Genomic DNA, 6085 nt, shown 5'->3' on the forward strand with positions numbered 1-6085 from the left:
CGAGTGAAGCTTGTCACCCAGGAAGACCTCCGGTTTTAATCGCTGGCAGAGGGGCTTCAACTGAGTACTGAGTACAGTTTCTGAATGCTTATGTTGACGTGATATCTCAGAGTTTAATCCTTAATAAATATGCAAACATTTCCTTTCGTTTGTTGTTCTGGGTTATCGAGCATTTCTTCATGTGGGGAGAAAATTAACTTAAACGATTTTAGCACAGGGCGGCACGGTGGCGCAGTGGTAGCGCTGCTGCCTCGCAGTTAGGAGACCCGGGTTCGCTTGTTCTCCCCGTGTCTGCGTGGGTTTCCTCCGGGCGCTCCGGTTTCCTCCCACAATCCAAAGACATGCAGGTTAGGTGGATTGGCGATTCTAAATTGGCCCTAGTGTGTGCTTGGTGTGTTGGTGTGTTTGTGTGTGTCCTGCGGTGGGTTGGCACCCTGCCCAGGATTGGTTCCTGCCTTGTGCCCTGTGTTGGCTGGGATTGGCTCCAGCAGACCCCCGTGACCCTGTTCGGATTCAGCGGGTTAGAAAATGGATGGATGGATGGATTTTAGCACAAGGCTGCAACACAGTAAATAAAATGTGTCAAGCGGTGAAGCGGTGTGAAGACTTTCTGAAGGCACTGTATTGCTCCTAAATGCATCGTGACAGCCCATTGTCCTCTGACTTGCCCTCGCTCGCTGTTCATGGACCGCCTGCTGTTCTCATGCCCTGGCTATTCACGTCTCGGCTTCTCCTCTGCCTTGGCACTACATGCTAGTTTTTCTTTCTGTGATTCCGTCAGTGCAGCCACGTGGGGCCCGGCAATGGCTCAACCTCAGGGGTCAACTCCCTTCAGGTTCTCTCAGCTTTCATGATCAGATGTGTCACAACACAGTAGTCAATTTTTCTGTTTTTTTTCATCATTTTTTGAGCCTACAGGGGGCCAAGTTCTATATATAAACCTTCACTAAGATGGCTTTAGATGTCAATATGATCAGAAGAAAATGACAAAGTCCGCTAATGGAAGCAACTGAATACAATATTCAGAGCGACAATAACAAGCATATTGTCTTAGAGCAGAGTGTGGTGTTTGCTGTGTAGATTAGATGTAAAAAAAAAAAAAACATAAACCTTAAAATCCACATTTAGAGTTACCACAAATAAACACGTGTGACCTGTTCCTGGGTAAACGAAAAACAAATACTTAGAAAAGTACCAGGAAATGGAGAGCAAATCCAAGTGCGAGTCCACATAGTGCAAGACAGTAAGGTTAAGAGCAGATCTGCAGAGGTCAGCGTCTTAGGAAACAAACCACAAAAACGCAAAGAACCCAAGACAATGTGATTATTAAAACAATAACATCTAGAAGGTGATGTGACATGCAGTCATCAAGAAAATGCTTTGGTACACTCGACCCCAAATTTCCCAGAGTAAATGTTTTGGTGGGACTGTAGACAAGGGAATTGTGTATTGAATTAAAAGTAGTCGTCATCTTTAAAATTAGGCACTGGTGGGCTACTTGAGCCATTTGTTGTTTACTTAATTCCTGTTCAATTTGGAATGATGCAAAAGTGCCATTGCTTCAGCATAAATACTCAAAAATAGGAGCACCTTAGAAAACTGTTCATATTAGGTATCGGGTTTGGTTATTGCTTATTTTTAATTGGACGTAGGACCTGCAGGCCTCCATTACAATTAAACAAAAGTTAATAACAAAACTTAGTCTGCAGTCCTGGCTGACAATAATTAAAGTATGGCTAAGGAGATGGTATGTTAAGACTTTATCTATATACAGTATATATATATATATATATATATATACACATATATATATATATATATATATATATATATATATATATATATATATATATATATATATATATATATATATATATACATACAGTACAGGCCAAAAGTTTGGACACACCTCCTCATTCAATGTGTTTTCTTTATTTTCATGGCCATTTACAGCACTCCATCACTCTCCTTCTTGGTCAAATAGCCCTTACACAGCCTGGAGGTGTGTTTTGGGTCATTGTCCTGTTGAAAAATAAATGATCGTCCAACTAACCTGACTTCTGCACAACACAACTGCTGGTCCCAACCCCATTGATAAAGCAAGAAATTCCAATAAATAACCCTGATAAGGCATACCTGTGAAGTGAAAACCATTTCAGGAGACTACCTGTTGAAGCTCATCGAGAGAATGCCAAGAGTGTGCAAAGCGGTAATCAGAGCAAAGGGTGGCTATTTTGAAGAAACTAGACTATAAAACATGTTTTCAGTTATTTCACCTTTTTTTGTTAAGTACATAACTCCACATGTGTTCATTCATAGTTTTGATGCCTTCAGTGAGAATCTACCAATGTAAATGGTCATGAAAATAAAGAAAACTCATTGAATGAGGAGGTGTGTCCAAACGTTTGGCCTGCACTGTATGTATATATATATATACTAGAGGGTTTGCCCCTGCTCGCTTGACCCGCCTGCCACTTAACGTCTCTGCCAGTAACCAGTGATACAATGGGAAACAAATACGTGTTTTTTTTTTTTTTACCTCCTCTTTCCTGGATCAGCTGCTGCTGTGCCGTGTGATCTTCATCTCATGTGGCGCTTTGAACATTTATAAGCCTGTACAGCAGCTGTCCTACTCTTTGTCTTTTATTTCCAGCCCCGGGCGTGGTTAAATCTCTTGGCACAAAGTCTCGTCTTGCGTGACGTGACTTCTTGATATTTTAGTTTATAATTTAAAAACGGAAAAAGAATCTGAAAATCTAACAATATCACATTAAAGTTTGATAAATTCTGAAAAGAATGATACCAAACATATATATGTAGGTTTTAAAATAAGCCAGATTTAAAGCATGACATAAAAACGGCAAATAAAAAGTCACATAAAATAATTGCACTTATAGGCTTAGGATTTTATATATAGAGTAGAATATAAATATAAATATATATATACTCAGCAAAAAAAGAAACGTCCTCTGACTTTCAACTGTTTTTACTTTCAGTAAACTTAATGTGTAAATATTTGTATGAACACTAAAAGAGTCAACACCATAAGACATAAACTAAAAATGTTTCACAATGTGTCCCTGAATGAAGGGAGGCTCAAAATCAAAAGTACCAGTCAGTATCTGGTGTGGCCACCAGCTGCTTGAAGTATTGCAGTGCATCTCCTCCTCATGGACTGGACCAGATTTGTCAGTTCTTGCTGTGAGATGTTACCCCATTCTTCCACCAAGGCACCTGCAAGTTCCTGGACATTTCTGGGGGGAATGGCCCTAGCCCTCACCCTGCGATCCAACAGGTCCCAGACGTACTCAATGGGATTGAGATTCGGGCTCTTCCACTGTGAGGATGATCAGCTGTCCTTCCTGTCTCCCTGTAGCACTGTCTTAGGCGTCTCACAGTGCGGACATGGCAATTTATTGCCCTAGCCACATCAGCAGTCCTCATGCCTCCCTGCAGCATGCCTAATGCACGTTCACACAGATGAGCAGGGACCCTGGGCATCTTTCTTTGGGTGTTTTTCACAGTCGGTAGACAAGTCTCTTTAGTGTCCTGCGTTTTTAGAACTGTGACCTTAAATGCCTACTTTCTGTAAGCTGTTGAGGTCTTAATGACCATTCCACAGGTGCATGTTAATTAATTGATTATGGTTAATTGAACATGCATGGAAAACATTGTTTAAACCCTTTACAATGAAGATCTGTAAAGTTATTTGGATTTTTAAAACATTATTGTTGAAATACACGGTCCTGAAAAAGGGACGTTTCTTTTTTTGCTGAGTATATATATATATATATATAAACACACTGACTGGCCACTTTATTAGGTACACATTGCTAGTACCGCAGTGGTTCTCAACCTGTGAGGCGAGCCCCCCTAAGGGGGCACGAAGTAACAAAAAGGGGGCGTGAAGATGTGAAAAAAAGAAAACAAGAATCAAAAATATGAAGAAAAAAAACATCTGTTGAAACCAAAACAAATTAACTTAAAACTTCATTCTGATACTACAGTAGAACAATAAATATAGAGTTAGTAAATGTCGATAAAAGTTAAGGAGGTATAATAAAATATGCATCTACATTTCAAAAAGATGTTGGGGGCACGATTAAAACTGTTATGAAAACTCGGGTCGCAAATACTTAAAGGTTAAGAAATGCTGTGGTACTGAGTTGGGTCACCTTTTGCCTTCAGAACTCCCATAATTCTTCATGGCATAGATTCAACAAGGTGCTGGTAACATTCCTCAAGGATTTTGGTCCTTATTGTCATGATAACATCACACAGATGCTGCACATTTGTTGGCTGCACTTCTGTGATGCAGATCTCTTGTTCCACCACATCCCAAAAGTGCTCTACTGGATTGAGATCTGGTGACTGTGAAGACCATCTGGGTACAGTGAACTTATTGTCATGTTCAAGAAATCAGTTTAAGATGATCTGGGCTTTGTGTCATGGCGTGTTATCCTGCTGCAAGTAGCCATCAGAAGATGATGCATTGCAGTCATAAGGGATGGACATGGTCAGCACCAATAGTCAGGTAGGCTGTTTCATTTAAATAATGCTCAGTTGGTACTAAGGGGCCCAAAGTGTGCTAAGAAAATATCCCCCACACCATTACACCACCAGCAGCCTGAGCTGTTGATACAAGGCAGGATGGATCCATGCTTTCATGTTGCTGATGCCAAATTCTTACTCAGACATCTGAATGTTGAAGTAGAAATCAAGACTCATCAGACTAGGCCACGTTTTTCAAATCTTCTGTTGTCCAAGTTTGGTGAGCCCGTGTGAATTGTAACCTCAGTTGCCTGTTCTTAGCTGACAGGAGTGGCACTCGGTGTGGTCTCCTCCTGCTGTAAGCCATCTTCTTTAAGGTTTGACATGTTGTGTGTTCAGAGATGCTCTTCTCCATACCTTGGTTGTAACGAGTGGTTGAGTTACTCTTGCCTTTCTATCAGTTCAAACCAGTCTAGTCATTCTCCTCTGACCTCAACGAGGCATTTTCACCCAGTAAACTGCTGCTCACTGGATATTGTAACTTTTTGGGACCATTCTCTGAAAAACTTGGAGATGGTTGTGCATGAAAATCCCAGTAGATCAGCAGTTTTCAAATACTGAGACCAGCCTGTCTGGCACCAACAACCATGCCATGCTCAAAGTCACTCATATCACCTTTTTCACCCTCCAGACACTTGGTTTGGTCTTCAGCAGGTTGTCCTGACATTGTCTACTTGCTGAAATGCATTGACTTGCTGCCATGTGATTGACCGATTAGATATTTGCTTTAACAAGCAGTTGAACAGGTGTACCTAATAAACTGGCCAGGAAGTGTGTGTATATTATACTGTATACACTCACACACACACGCATATATATATATATATATATATATAGTGATGGACAGTGTACATAGGTGGGTGTCCCAACCAGGATGGGAAGCCAGTCCATGAAGAAAGGTAAGGCAGAGTCAGGCAAGAGATGCCCTTGTAGAAGTGGGTTTGCTGGAATCTCTTGAAGATACTTACCTGACCAGGAGAGACCGGGAAGGCGATCAGCTCGATCAGATCTTCTCCTCCAATACACTAGATGGCAACATCCTTGGTTTCGGCACCTGTACTGACACTCACAGAGCACGCTTGAAGCTGTAGTGTTATGGAACAACCCTAGTGGGTTCCATGGGTGTCACCAGGGGGTGCTACGGGGATTCATGGTCCCTACTCTTGCAGATTTTTGCTTAACCTGGAAGTGCTTCCAAACAGACTATGCCCTGGCTTCCTGAAGTAACTTCTAGGTCCAGTTTAAAAGGAGTCACTCTGCCTTTCCCTATTATTCAGAGTCGGGAGGCAGAGGGTGCTGCACTTGGAGGACTGGTAGGAGGGGAAAACTAGAGTGATATTTGTGGTTGTAAAATTTGATCTTGCTCACTTGTGTACGGCGCTTAATAAACAAATCCTCTTCAAGCAGTTGGCCTTTATTCTTCTCTTATTAGCATTATGGTGGCACTACACTGAAAGTCTGCAAGGACTGGTCATCTACAAAACGAAGCACGGAAATGGAAATCTATGTACCTGTTAGCATTCTGCTTAAAACA

Source organism: Polypterus senegalus, chromosome 9, assembly GCF_016835505.1.
Source record: "Polypterus senegalus isolate Bchr_013 chromosome 9, ASM1683550v1, whole genome shotgun sequence".
In the NCBI taxonomy this organism is placed as follows: Eukaryota; Metazoa; Chordata; class Cladistia; order Polypteriformes; family Polypteridae; genus Polypterus; species Polypterus senegalus.